General features: G+C 40.9%; 1 long non-coding RNA gene across 1 annotated transcript in view; it reads left to right on the forward strand.

Moving 5' to 3' along the window:
• The first annotated feature begins 11,007 nt into the window (after positions 1 to 11,007).
• The window catches only part of LOC128788829 (uncharacterized), a 35,209-nt gene continuing 31,401 nt past the window's right edge, over positions 11,008 to 14,815 (forward strand). The window contains exon 1 of the long non-coding RNA XR_008431217.1: positions 11,008 to 11,126. This is a non-coding gene — a long non-coding RNA (uncharacterized LOC128788829). The remainder of the gene's footprint in view (positions 11,127 to 14,815) is intronic.

Genomic DNA, 14,815 nt, shown 5'->3' on the forward strand with positions numbered 1-14,815 from the left:
TAATGCAGCTTGAACTGTCGTCATCCATGAAGGGACTTTGCAAGAGAAAGAAGCTAATAGGGCCTGTCTGGTGGGCAATTTTGGAGATACAAGATTTTTGATCAACACGAAAGGCTGCAACGGGCATGGAAATAAAAGGACTGATCCATACAGGTATTATCCAGCCAGCACAAAACACTCTCATTACACCATTCTGGATAGGAACTCTTACTCTGCTGTAATTCTAGAGCCCTGTCAGCCTTACTGACAAGTTCATTAGTCAGTCTGTGGTCCCCTGGGCAAAACTCAGACACATGTGAGGGGCTTTGTCATCCAGACAGTTTCCTAGCAGTTACAGAGACTTACAAGATCATTTGTTGCAGCTGACGTATTTCTGTGTCTGCATAAAATGAATTCACACGCTCTATGCTTACATGTTTGCAATATACACTTGATTTTGGTAAGCCCCTTGAAGTCTAGAGTAATGGGATGATGCCCCTTTAGCCAGCTTGTTCTGCTTTCCCATTGCCTTTGTTATATTTCATCCAAAAGCCAACAGTCTATGGCTGTACATGTGTACAGCCAGGCCTCATGCTGCTGAACACTGCTAACAGACTTGGGCACTTGCCTCCTACTGGGCCCAAGGGGTTCATTCTTGTGATCTTTGAGGGAAAGAAACATTACTAACACTCAACTCACTCTCTGAAGAGAAGCAATAGTCTTTGGAAAAGCACTGAGAGATGTGGCAGGCTGGGGCTGCCTGGGTAGCGAGCCCCATCCGCAGGCTGTGGGGAAGACACTTCCATGAAATGCTAAAGCGCTTCAGTCGAAAGAAAGGCCTCATGATGCAGCTTAGAAGTAATTTGGCTGCCCTCAAAATGAGCATCCATTCCCCACACTACTTTTCCAAAGCCTTAGGAAAAGTAATCATAGGGAACTGAGTGCCACTTCTGGGCAATGGTCATAGCACTTCAGATTTCTTACACATTTTTCATTTTCTTCCCCCCACAATAATGACTTCACCAGTTTGTTGAACTTTTCAGCCTTTCAAATTACATGGAGTTTTCATTAATACTCTAACAAAAAAAAAAAAACCTTTTTTGCTATAAGTTCTAAATCGCATTCAGAAATAACTCAATAAGCTTCCACCTATTGCAGAATGATTAAGCTGAACCTAGCAAAATCAAAAAAGCCTCAAAAACCAGAGTTTTTATTATTATTATTTTCTTTATTTTTCTTATTTTTAAACTACCTGTATCTTTAGGGCAAAGGTAAGTGTATTGTGAAGGAAGGTCTTATTTTCTCCAAATCAGTTATCATAAAGACACAGGATGACTGGATATTGATTTAGTTGAGGAGTTCTACAGAATTTGTATGCTTGTCATCAGCACAAAAGTCCTGATTTTTTAGGCATGCAATTCTTGCTCCTACTGCCATTTAGCCATGGGCTAAATTTCACTTCCAGTAAGTATTACCCATTAACCACCATTGGCCTAAAATATATAGTTAACTGTTCAACTGTTAGGCAGTTTGGATTGGAACTGCACACAGCCTTTCCCTTGTCTTAAGAGACTGATATTAAATACTCTAATCTGAGAAAAAATAAATTGTGCATAATATCTTCAGTGAGCTACCTACTCGCAGAGCTCCAGCAAATTCTTAAATTTTTGCAATATCTAAACACATGGAACAGAGAAAAACAGTTAAGCTGGTGATGAAAGGGAAGTGAGTAAAGAAAGGCTGTTTCAGAGATGAAGACAGAAACCGTAAGTTGTGTTTCTTCCGTGTTACTGATTTTGAGCCCTGAATAAAGGTGTGTTTGGCCCCGTTCTTGAATTTTCTGCTTGCAAACAATATGTGTAACTTCTTGTGATCTTGCTACTTTTCTATATGACCTTAGGAATCTCACCTCTGCAAGCTGTGTTCTGCACTGCTGAACGAAACAGGCTATGTCTCGTCATAGCCTCCTTACTAATAGCTGCTCTTACAGTTTCCAGGATTTCATCCTGAGCAGCAGTGGCAACAATCACTGTCTGCCCTTCATCTGCCACCAAACAGCTTTTAGGCTGCTTTCTGAAGTGAAGACAACCACACCTATGCAATTGCACTTGGCATGTCAACTTGTTTATTCTCTCCATGCAACTAACATTCCTAACTTTTGAACTCTGGCTGATTTCAGCTAAATTACCAGAGGAACAGTCACCTGAAATATTTTAAGCTCATTTAAACTGCTGTTGATAGTCTTGAAGAGAAATATATTGTTAGTATCCATGAAAGGAGAGAAATGTGAAGAGTGTAATTTCTAAAGAGGAAAAGTCAATTGACCTTCACACCTCCTTCACACCTTTGGAAACCAATCCAGAAAGTTTTATGGGTAACCGGACCGCCTTTGATCTGCCACTCACAGGAAGACTTGCTGAAGGCAGTCTCAGCTTTGCTTACCCATGGAGATATGGAAAGAGTCTCCAAAGAATTCAGTTTCTCCATCCCCCTCTCTGCCCCTTACATTTGCATCCCTATTCTGTTGTGCACATACAGCAGCACTCTCAAATTGCTGATTAATGTAGCCAGGCTAAAGATGAGTTTCCCTGTGGCAACTTCCTCACTTTCTACCTTTTCTGTCCTTGCAGGTGATGATTTCAAACTACCTGTGCATACCTTGCTGCTTTAGCTTTCCTCCAAGCCTAATGTCTTCTTCTTTTCTAGTAAATTTAAGCTTTTTTGAGCAGCTGTAGGTAAGAACTCTCTCTCTGAAGTTGCCAAAGGCCCTTGGCCATACTTTTCTGCTGTTTTATTCTCAGATCTAAATGTTATCAGTGTGGAACAGATTTTTCTGGAGAGTATGTTTCCTGGGGAAATGCCCTGACTTCCCAACACATGCCAACTGACAGTTTGCCAAAACCATACCCTGAGGCAAGAATTAAATTTAGGCAAATGTAAGTGCCCTGAGAATTACAGGCCAGAAACAGAGCAGACACAGCAAGCAGACAAGAAAATATTTGATGTCAGCAAGAAAAAAGATACCTAACTGATGGGTTTCCATTTTAATGGAAATTTGCTTTTTGTGCAGATGTAAATCCCAAAGAAGAGATTACTCCTCCCTTGGCTAATGTGAATATAGCCTTTCTGTCAGCAGTTCTGTTCACCTGAGTTTAAAACCCTTCCAGGATGGTTTGGCTTTACAGGAAGAAAGAAAACAGTCTCAAGACCAATAATGATGGGGAATTTGGGATCCTTCAACTCTAATCTACACTCAGAGCTTCGCTGTTGCCTAAAGACATCCCCATGTGTATCTACTGCCCTCCTGCTATTGCCAATGATTGTTCATACATGTGTCCCTGTTGTTAGATAATGATGATGTATCTTAACAGGAACATCATTAATTCCCAGAAACTGTAAAAATAGCTCTCTGACCCTGGGTCCTCTTGAAATCTTTCACCTGCTTGTTGTATTTTTAGGTAAAACTTACAGCTATCCATTTTATTTTTAATATGAGAAATACATGTCTTTGTTACAGTTTCATAATTAGCCATCCCTTTGACTAAAATTTTAGAAGCAATTAATGTTTGACAACGGACAGAATGTAAAAAATACAGCAACCATGTAAATTGTATCATCTTTTGCCCACCACTTCACGTAAAGCAGAGCAGAATTCAAACTTCTTGTGGCTTTCATGTACGATTCCAGTGTTTTAGCTCTGCAGTGGTTTTACTTGCTGTACTTCACAAAAAAGGACACTTCTTTGCTTTGTTTCAGATGTGGTATTCAGAAATCCCTTGGCACTAAGCCTTTGGACAGTTCTGCCACTGTTCCAGGAAAGCTCTGTGACCTGAGTACTTGTTTTTGAAGCTTAATAGATCAGCATGTCCAAACCTAAGCTTCCTCTTAAATGCACTTTTTTTTCCTGCCAAGGTCCTTTTAAAGGCATGGTGTCCCCATCAGGGTGATCTTTTCTCCTGCTCTTGCAAAATCTATGAAGCATGCCACATCAGTGATGCCTTTCAGCCTCTCTCCTTTCTTCACTTTTTCAGCTACCTCAGTGGTGTTTAAACCCTGTATCTCAACATTCCAAGTTCCCTGAATTAAGGGTTGTCATGCTAACTTCCGAAGTAGCAAACAGGGAAACCTAAGGCCTTTGTCAGCTCTGATCTGGGAGTAAAGGATGTTGTCTAGAGCAACTGAAGAATGTTTAATTATGCATTTTTTCTGTCTCCCTGCACTACATCTACCTTCTCCTTTGGTCAAGTATTTATCCACAATCTTCTTGAATCCTTTCTGACAGTACTAATGAATAGCATCTCAGGCAGCTTTCCCTTTCTCTTTCCCAGATTCTTATGTGTTGTCTGTCCCATAGCTCTCCTAGCACTATCCACAGTTCCTATCCAACGCTCTCTTCCCCATGATTCCCATTCTCTAACCAAGCCCACAATCAGCAGCTGACAAGGCTGTCTCCCAAGGACAGTTTTCATTTTCCTCAAACTACCACCACTACCTAGTACCATCCTGTTTGTCTTCAAGGACAGGGATTGCTCTCAAACTAAGTATTTCTGATAATTCTGTCTGTTTTGTTCACTGGGCTGGATACCTAACTGAGGTAGGAATTCCCTCTATGTGCAGCCAAGTTATACCATTAGCCAAGTCTTTCACTTGGCACTCGGCTCCATAACTCACCTTGCTATAAGCCTGCAAGCATTGCTCCCTTTTTCACCACTCCAAAAGTTCAAAAACACCCAGCCTAGCAGATGGACCTGTGTGTTGAAACCAGTGAGCTGATCTTTGACCACCCTGCTACCAAAGCAATCATTCTGCCATTATTAGCATTGAGCTGTGAGGAGGCACCCCTAGTTAAAGACTGAAAAACTAATATTGGGCTTGCAGAAGCCATTTCTTAATGATCTTTCCCAACCCTCCAGAAAAATCTCATTAGCAGCAGCAGAAACCCTGGAGCTGTGCAGAACACATCCAGCATGTGTTGAAGGAGACCATTAGTTTGCCTCCTGATGAAAGAGGCCCACGAGTCACAGTGTAGAAGTCACTTAGGGGCCAGCAGAGATTTTGAGAATAGTGAGAAAGGATATTTAAGCAATCTAAGTGGAAACCCAGCAGCAAAAGAAAAGTCACAAAAGGGGTAGCTGTAGACATTCTGAATGGAGAACAGACAAGCGGAGTGTCAGGTTTAGTATTTTTCAGTTTTTGAGGCAGAATGCCAGTTTAAGTTAATTTGGAGGAAATATCAACATGCAGTAAAAAATTATCTGTTACATGATACCTCTTCAAAGAGAAGAGTTCAGCACCTTTGGTACAAACTTGGCCAGAACTTGTTCAAAGTTTTTCTTTCTCTTTGGCAAAAGAAATGATTTTACTTTTCCAGTGAGTAAAGTTCAAGCAGGAATTATTCTGCCCTTATCTCCTCAGTGCAGAACTAAAACATCCAAATGGACAGATGTCAAAATACCTTCAGGATATTGTAAATACTTTTCAAATTCTTCTGTTTCAGACTACATCCAGCTAATCTAGCTAGAGATGCTGTACCAAAATCACACTTGAAGTTTTGACCTAGGTGTCTTTTACATTTACATTCCTTGGTCACCCTTATTTTTAATGATGCTCAGGAACATTTAAGAGATTCAGCTGCTTGCATCTCTCCATTCTCACCCTCTACTTCTCTGTCAGAGTCAGCCTTCAACTTTTTCAGGGAAGCAATACTTGCAAAGTGCCAGGTATGTTCAGCTGACATTTAACTGAACAGAAATTGGGCTGCTCAGTCTCCTGAAATAACTGCACAGATCTTTTTAGGACTTTCCAGATATACTGACCTACGATGGACTAATTGGAATTGGGACAAAACCCTTACATTGATTTGGCTTGAGCTAAGCAGGAACAATAACGAAATTCTTCAGAGATTATGGCTATCCTGAGGGTCCTTGCTTCTTATTCTCCTATCAGACACAATTCTCCTATAATCTGGGTTTTGTTGTTGGTTTTCATGGTTTGGGGTTTGTTGTTGGTTTTGGTTTTGGTTCTGGTTTGGTTTGGTTTTGTTGGGTTTTTGTTTTGTTTTTACATAAAGGCTACCTTGTCCCCAGTCAACAGGGTGACATTAAGGCTGAATATTGCACTGCCCATTTTCAAGATTTTAAAAGTCTCACACTCTGGTTTGTTGTTATATTAGCTAGCTTTCAAACAAGATAAGATAAAAAATTATGCTTATGAAATCTAAATGCCAGAAAGTCAAATAAAAGGAAACCTCACCTTATTTTGGTCCCAAAATTCAGCTGCAAGATACTCAAAGAAGATTTAGGACTGGTGAGAGCTGCTGACTTTCCATAGCTGTTTCTTTGCACAGTCTGTCTCCTGTAAGCGCAACACAGATTCACAGAGTTATCCTTCGTCATTTACATAATGGTGTTCACCTCCCAGACTCACCTATTTGCAGATGTAGAAAGTAAGAGGATATGCCTAACAGCAGCAGGATGTTAAATAAATCACAGGTATCTTAGACAGTCCATGCTCTCTTTATCTGAAGAGGAGAGCATAGGATACAAACTGGGTGCATACCTTCTCCTGTTTTGAAAATCCAAAGAAGGGGTTTAAACCTGCCAACAGTAATTAAATATTTTCTGATCCCAGATGCATCTCTATCTATGCCTGGTGACAAATATTCCTTACCTTAGCATGATCTTGCATGTTACTAAGTGGTTGCTAACATCAGCAGAGCTCTCCATCTTATGGATGCACCGACGCCTTGACCTCTTCCGTTCTCCACTATGTCATAGAATCAGAGAAATGTTAAGGTTGGAAAAGACCTCCAAGATCATGAAGTCCAACCATCTTCACCACTAAATCATCTCCCCAGCTGCCACAGCTAGGAACTTTCTGAACATTTCCAAGAACTGGTGATTTCATCATATCCCTGAGCATTCCGTTTCAATACTTGACCAACCTTTCAGTGAGAGAATTTTTCCTAATATCCAATTAAACCTCCCCTCGTGCAACATGAGGCCATTTTCTCATCCCTTGTTACCTAGAGAAGGTATCATCTACTGATTTAGCATAAGTGGGTCAGAATGCCCTGAATGCCATGAGCATAGTTATGCACTTAGCAGGCTGTCAGAGGATCAAAGGGAAGACAGGGTAAATCATAATCTCTTCTTTTGCCACGATTTTTAGATGCTTTGAACGGAAATTATTTTATGCCATGGTGACATGGCTTCCATGTGCTGGCAGGGACTGAAGGGTGCACAATTATATCAATTCTGGAAGACACTTTTCCCACACAGAATAAGGAATCTATTATTGAAATCTGCATGATCACTGGTGCTTTCTCCACAAACTCCTTCTATCTCTCTCCTTGTCACCTAATTTAGATTTCCAGAGTAAAGCAGGATCATTCTACCTGATTTATCAGCTCAGTCTGATAAAACCCTGAAAAAGGATGGAGGCAAGCTAAGGGAGAGAAAGTAGCCAGCATCAGACTATGAGATGTAATTTTTCCTACTCACAGCATGTGCCTGAGGGAAAGCAGAGAATAATGAGCATGGCAGTCTTGTTTTAAGGGTTTGTTGCTTCTTTAAACAGAAATTAGAAGGCAAAACAGAACTCTGTTAAAAGTTGAATGTTGTATATCCCTCTGTATTTCTGTTTCAGAAAATCTGGAATATCCTGTTGGAGCTATTGCAGCTTCCTTGTAAGTGGGAAAGTAAAGGAAATAGGAAAGAAAGCCACAGAAAACACAATGCTCCTGGAATTAGATGCCAGCTACTCATAGAAAAACCACAGCATCAAAACTCAGAAAAATAGGACACAGATACTTCTTTTTCTGGATCACCTGGAAGGTACCTATCAAATCAAGCATCTCTGTCTCACCAAGTTCTGGAGTGTGTCCATATTCCACCCTCTCCTCCATGAAGTACCACAAAACCAAGTGCCTCTCTTTATGCATGGCATTCTGAATCAAGGCCACATTCCCAAGGACAATACCAGTACACTACGAGTGAAAAAGTTACAAAACCTCTTCAAAACCTCTTCAAAAGCAATCTCATGTTGCTACTTCTTGCACTCCATCTCATGTGAATCTGAATTAGTGAACATATACAAAATCTATGGCAAACTTCCTCCATATCTTCCTTCATGTGGCTTCTGTATAAATAAATACTTGTTTTGTGCAGACCAGGGAAAATACATAAATGCTGAATATGTAGGGATTTGTATAAGCCAAAGACAGAATGCAGTGCAAGTACATGCAAATATTCTGTGCAGTTAGATTGTTGCAATAGAGCAGAAAAAAGCACAGAAAGGACCAAATAGTGATTAATGAGGGGACAGCCTGTGCAAGAGTATGAGACCGAGCTTGACACTGAGAAGAAGAGGCATGTTTCCGCAGAAGCTAAAGATGGAAAGCAAACCATTCTGATGTGAAAGGAAGAGGGAACACAAGAGACAGAACATTATACTCTAAGTATTCAACACATGTAGATCGGTCACTAGGAGATACGGTTTAGTGGTAGCCTTGGTAGTGATCAGGTAATTATTGGACTCAATTATCATAGAGGCATTTTCCAACATAAACTACTCCATGATTCTTGGATTCTGTGATTCTGTGTAAAGCGCCTGCAGATCCGGTCCACCAGGGTGGCCCACAGCTGGCTAATCCACAGGTGCCCAGATAGTTATGGATAGCTCCACCAGAGAAACAGGAGGATGCTCAGGCTGCCGTATTCCACGAGGGTTTTATTGCAGGAGAGGCAGAGGGCGAGGGAGGTAAGAAAGGGGCAGGGAGACAACCACTCTGAAGGGAGACAGGCTCCGAGTAGGCCGAGGGAAGGCGGGGCCAGGGCACACAACACTGGAGGGGTAGGAGTGGTCGGGGTACAAACGAACCAACAGGGGAAAGGCCAAGGGGAGGAACAAGGATGGAGCGACATACACAGAACCAATGGAGAGAGGGGAAAGGAGTGGCTTTACAGAAAGAACCAATAGGGGTGACGAGAACAATGAACTTTCTGGAACAGAGGAGTAGACCAACTGTTGACTGACATAGATCAGGGAGGACATAACATCTGATGGATAAGTTCACTTATACTTGTGTAGCTTCCCAGGGCAGCCCAGGGACCCCTCCCACAATTCTGTGAAGTGGCAATGCCATTAAGGGAATATCCTGTTTGTTGAAAGGAAATGGAGTCTAGGTGCATTTGCATGACACGTCATCTTCTGCCTCCTTATAGAGTTTAGGGTGGCTGTCTCCAACACAAAACTTCAGAGTACAGAATGATTTTTTCCTTAGATGAAATAACAGACTGAAAAGAAAAACTGAAAAATTGGATTTTTCTATTAAAAATAGAAGCAGTGTGAAACCAGTTTAGAAATATTTAATTATACATACAGGAGGTCTGCGGCACACATTTAAGCAGACAAGGGGAAAAACAGTGTACAGTAATGGCAAGGTATATGAATATATATGTAAACTTCTTCCAAAAACTAGATCAGACAAGGCTGGCAGAATCAATGAATGGAAATTACAGTCAGCATCAGGGAAAAGCATTGTGGTCTAAGTATTACTTACATACAGTTCTGAAAACAACCTTACCTAAGTATATGCTTAGGTGTTTCATCAAAACAAGATTAAAACATCGCCATTGTCCAAAGAGACTCTGTAATTAGAACTGGACTCCCAGGATAACATATAAGCATGAAAAATTCTCTACCTTTTCTTTTTGATCACGATTGTTTAAAAAAAAAATACTCAGAAGAGTTTCATTTACATGTCACAGACAGCTTGATCTATATTCAGAAAGAATATCACGTCCTCCTTAGATGTCAAAACAATTTTATTTCTTAACCTGAATTTGGAGTCAGACATCAAGGATGCAATGCATGTGGCTCCCATTAAAGTGTTAATCTGTAACACCTGCAATTCACAGAAGTTGCTATACTTTAAATAAACTAAAACTTTTCTTTCCTATTCCACTTCTGTGCAGTGCTTAGTTGCAAATTGTTTTTCTAACTTGACTTCCAACTTTGAAAAAAATGCAATTTAGACTCGCTACCTGTGATCTTAATTCAATTTCCTGTTCCATCACAGCATCATAGATTCCCTGTGTGTCTTTAAGGAAGCCACACAGGTTGTGATTTAAGAGACAGATTGGAGCTTTGCTTCCCTTTAAAATACTTTGTAGTTCTGGCCTTAGTCTCTATGACTATCTATAATATATATCTAATGATACAGACGCACAATCCCGTTGGATATAGCTTGTAGTGGATTAAGATTTTTCTGCCTACTGGCTATCCATCATGGGCCTCTACCTTTCTTTGTAGCAAGCCTGCATTATGAGGTTGTATGAGTGTTTATAGCTGACTTCAGTACAAAATCAGCTAGTTTAGCCTGAATTGTGACTGAAGGCAGTGTGGGCTATTGGCACAGCTCAGGGAGCTAAGGGAGGAATAACACCTGGAAGACAGTCAATTCAATAATAAACAGTGGAAAAAAAGGATGTGGCAAGGAATAACTTGATCAGCTACACTTCTGCTTCAGTACAGAGGACATCCCTGCCTTTAGGCATAGTCATGATCCTTAGTAGCAGGCAGACCAAAGCAGGATGAGAGTAGACATGCTGGGGTTATGGTACACCAAAAAAACCCATCTAGTCAGTTTGTCTGAAGACAAAGAATACATAGACAGCTGTACCAAAAAGGGACACAGTCAGAAGTTTGTGTGTGTGAATGTATAATGGTTAAACACCAGCAGGAATTTAAATTTGAAATAAACTGCTCTGCTACCTCTACCCTTTCCAGTAAGGGAGGGGCAAAAGCAGAGACTATGGGTTGAGATAATAACTTACTGAAAGCACAAAGCAGTGGAATAAGAAATGCACAGTAACAACTGCAATATTAGTAACTTAAGTGTTCAAAAAGAGAAGATGTTTTACCCACCAGAAGGCGTTGACCACCAGGAACAAAAACAAAATGGCGGCCACGCCCCACAGGCCACATCCCCGGCTTCCCCAGAGAGAGGTAAGATGGCGGCTGCTCCCGCAGGCCACACCACACGGCTGGCGGGAACAAAAACACGGGGGTGAGGGACTCCTGCAGGCAGCGTGTCCCACCCCAGCCAGAACAATGGACAGCAGTGATGAGCAAACCCCTGGAAGGTAGGCTGGCCAAGCTGGGTCGCATTGCCGCTATGCTGGGCTCAGTTCCTCTCAGGTGCCTGCGCTGCCATTTTGATCGCTCGGCTGCACTGCAGTGGGAAAAAAAATCACAAATTACTGGGGAAAAACTCCCTTCTACCCAGACTCTGAAAAACAAGGATTATGTCTGAGATCCTCCCTCAATTATAAGCAGCTGACTCTCTTCCCAGGCTGCTGAGATATTTGATAGATGTGTGAGATTGGAAGATAGTGAAAAACACATCCTTTGCGGGATTTTGTATTGACATATTCATTTTCAATCAAAGCAGCAACTGTTGCCTGAAATCAAAAGAAAAACTTTCCAAGCAATATTAAAGTGGTATTATAGAGCACTGTTCTTTAATGAAAGCTTTCAGGTGCACAAAAATAGCTATGAGCATGTGTGGTATAGGATTTCTACAGTTTTTATAAGGTTAATGAATTAGTTTATGTAGTAGGTACATCCAATAGGAGAGCAGTTGTCCTGGTGACCCAGCCTTGGGCCTGCCCCTTGGAGTGTCTCCAGGGAGTTCTTTGCTTTATATCTTGTTTTGTCTCTCAAATGCTACTGCAAAACAAGATGTCCTTGTTAGAAATTCTTTTGTTGAAAATAACACTAAACAATAATTCAAGAGTTTGACATAATCTGTTAGAAAGGGTTAGGTATAGTTCTACAATGTGAAAAAGACTGAGAAAGTTTGAAAAGGGTAAGAAGGTGCTAGAAACTATAAAACTATATATTGAATTCTACAAAGCTACAAATATATGAAAAAACTAAAAATCTTTCAGCATCACAGGTCCTCTAGAAGTGGCATCCATGTTAGAAAAGAAGACAATAGATACTTCTTATTCTAAAACATTTTGCCATAAGTATTTGGAAGCTAGGAACTCAATTCTGGCTTTATCTGAGATGCCTCTTACAAATCACTGGCATTTTAGATTGTCCTTTCCCTCATCTCCAAAAGATAAGTTGTGTTTGCATGACAGAATTAGTAAAGTTGGCCTTTTTCTGCTGACAAATCTAACCTCCAATGAACCCTCATATTAGTAAGCTGTGTTTTCTTTAATGAGGTCCTTATACCAAGCATGGAGACTACTTATGAAAATTGCTTTTAAAGAGGTCAGTTACCACTCAGCATTTGGTTGACCCTGTGGAAAGGTAAGAATGAGCTCTAGTGCTGCAATGTTAGCAGATCTAGCACAGCAAGTGTTGTGAAACCTGGTGTCTGACTTTATTGTGCAGCTCCTGGATGTTTGTGACTATTTGAAATTCTAATTCGTGGTAAAAAAAAAAAAACAGTTATGGTAACAACAGAATTAATAATTCCTGGATTTCTATTTACTTGCATCCTACATCCATTCATCTTTCTGCCTGCCCCTACAACGATTACCTCAGCTAGACCTCTGCCTACCCCAACTCCCTCCCATGCAACCAAACTTCAGGTCTATAACTTTATATTTTTCATCTACTTTGATTAGTTCAACCCATTCTGAAGATTCTTGTGTTTGTGCTGAAGCTTTTGCCTCAGTGACAGTATTAATCTGGGGTTTCCTTTTTACCTCAGCTATCAACATTTGTGAAACTTGTCAGACCTTTGTAACTTTGAGATACTTTGCCCTTTTGCTGATTCTGGTAGGATCAGCCAGCTTGGTCAAGAGGGTGAGAGAGCAAAGAGCGAGCAAAGAGATGGATGGACACAGATTTCAGTCACATTTCTTTAAAAAGCCAACCTTTCAACAAGTCATTATGGTCATCAAAGAATGCTCACACTAACCCTAAGGCTTAAAAGTTAAGTTGCCAAAAAAGGCATCTCAAAGCTGTTTTGTAATACCTAATAATTCTGTGGACAAGGTTCATTACGTATTTCATCAGCAAGTCTGTATAAGTTATATGTCTTTGTGACCTCCTCTAGCCTTTTAGATAGCTAGCTTTCTGCTAGCACACATCTTTTTGGAGATATGTGATTGATGTCACAAAGTCTTATTCTTGTTAATTTGTTTCAAAATTATTTTCTGAAACCTCAGGAAAAAGAAAGCACCTTTACTTCTGCTATCCCATAGGCTGTACAATGTATAAAGGCTGCCAGTCTCTAACTGTGCAGTGAAAACTGCATTGCAATTTTACTCCTCTCAGCAGAAGGTAAAATAAAATAGGTTTTTCACCATGAAATTACTCTTACTCTAATGGTCTTAATCTTCCAAGTTTAAAGGTGCTCTCCACAGCTCCATCTCTTATATTCAGCAGAGTGCATTGATGTTCAGTTTTGCTCTCTCCACCACTTCCTTTTATGCATTAGTGTTTGCATTTAAAATGAAGAAAGCCCTGGGAAGCTCCCCTTGGAAAGGCAAGCTGACTTTTCCCACAGGTACAGCTCATGCCATATTACTCATTACCCTGACTGCCTCTCACACGCTGGTGTGCATGTGAGAAGGGGGTCACAGCAGCTCAGCCCTGGAGGGTGCTCACATCGATGCCAGGGGCTATCTGAACCAGAAACAAAGCATGAAAGTGCTTTATAACCACCCCACTGGGACAGCAGGAATCTGAGCCAAAGCACTTTGCTGCCACTGGAAAAAAAGCCTCCATCAGTGCTGTCTTCACGGCTGCTTGAACAGCAAACCAGCTTGTAGCTGTGTGAGCCCAGCCACAGAGCTGTATCTGTGGGAAAAGTCAGCTTGCCTTTCCAAGCAAGGCTTAGTTAGGGGTTCTCACCTGCCCAAAGAAAACAGTGACTCTGTGCAGAGTCCTGCCAGGTACATACCCGCCAAACACCAGAAACACTGGATTTTCCTGTGTCTGTGAAATCAGTCAGTCTGAATCTCATATGCAAACTGTATCTAACCCCACCTGCCAGTCCCGTAAATCAAAAAAATACACAATAAAATGACATGGTTACCTCATAAATCCTGATATGCTCTTTACACCTTTTGAGTCATTTTAGGTTCTTGAAGCCTTTGGGGTGCACTGACATTATCTTTTCCGGCTTTGCTCCAGAAAACAAAATTATGAGAAACTGTGTTTGTCTGTAACAATGGAGGGGCTGCCAAGGTTTCTCCTCTGGGTTGGCAGAGTGGACAGCTGAGCTTCTCCTGCCATTTATAGGCACAACTTTAATCCTGACATTTTATGGCAGAGCAAAATCAAGCTATAAACTGCAATGGCTCATTATAAGCTTCATGACAACTTTATCAGGATGGGAAGTGTGAATACATAACCCCAGCAGCAGCCTGAGGGAAAACTTGCCTTTTCATTATCTCTTAGTTCACTAAAATTGGGGAAATCAAGAAATTGCAAAATTCAACAGGTTGTGAGGAGATGAAATAGCTTCAGACAGTTAAATGGTTTTAAGATTCAAAATACTCTCTAGATTTGGAATCCCTTACTACACTTATACTCTCACCTGCCTGATGTCTGAGAAACACCTCCAGCCAGGAATCAGGATAGGATTATTCAGGGAACAGTGTTTGAAGTGTCATACAATTCTAGTGCCTATTGAAGATTTTCCATATAGTGTCTGTGCCTCAATTTTCATCATTCATTGTGACCTGTGTATGTGATAGGTCTGCCTTGAAAAACTCACAGAAAGAGAGATGGGGTTATGTTGGCCTAAAACAAACGTCAGAAAGGGGAAGGAGAGTCTGTAACTTTTCCAAGGCATTACTGCAAAAAG

Source organism: Vidua chalybeata, chromosome 5, assembly GCF_026979565.1.
Source record: "Vidua chalybeata isolate OUT-0048 chromosome 5, bVidCha1 merged haplotype, whole genome shotgun sequence".
Taxonomy (NCBI): domain Eukaryota; kingdom Metazoa; phylum Chordata; class Aves; order Passeriformes; family Viduidae; genus Vidua; species Vidua chalybeata.